The sequence below is a fragment of the Lepidochelys kempii genome, chromosome 7 (genome assembly GCF_965140265.1).
Source record: "Lepidochelys kempii isolate rLepKem1 chromosome 7, rLepKem1.hap2, whole genome shotgun sequence".
Lineage (NCBI taxonomy): Eukaryota > Metazoa > Chordata > Testudines > Cheloniidae > Lepidochelys > Lepidochelys kempii.
In genome coordinates, this window is record NC_133262.1 from 94601966 (window position 1) to 94602308 (window position 343).

Here is a 343-nt window from a genome sequence, read left to right on the forward strand (position 1 = left end):
TTTATTGTCTTTATATCCATGTGTGTAATAACATAAAGGAAAAACCAAAAAATATCAAAATCTAAAGAGGAAAAGTTGCATTTTCTTCTCCCACAAGCTCATCCATGTTAAGAAAGGGTCAGCTCCTTTTTTCTTATAAAGTAGGTGAAAGTGGGAATGCATTCTTCACCAGCTTTTTCCTCTTTGTCTCAGAAACACAGAAAGAAAGACAAAATGCAAGGGATGTGGTGCCATCAGCCCTCCAAAGCTGATTCCAGTCTACTGCTGGGAACCCCCACCCTTCCCTTATATGAAGGTTAAGGGGCTGGGGAAAGGGGGTTGTCTCTTTGCTGCAGCAGACACT

General features: G+C 41.4%; 1 protein-coding gene across 9 annotated transcripts in view; it reads left to right on the plus strand.

Annotated features, from left to right (window-relative positions):
• IDE (insulin degrading enzyme) overlaps nucleotides 1-343 on the plus strand; it is a 183250-nt gene that overhangs the window by 150557 nt on the left and 32350 nt on the right. The window lies entirely within an intron of this gene.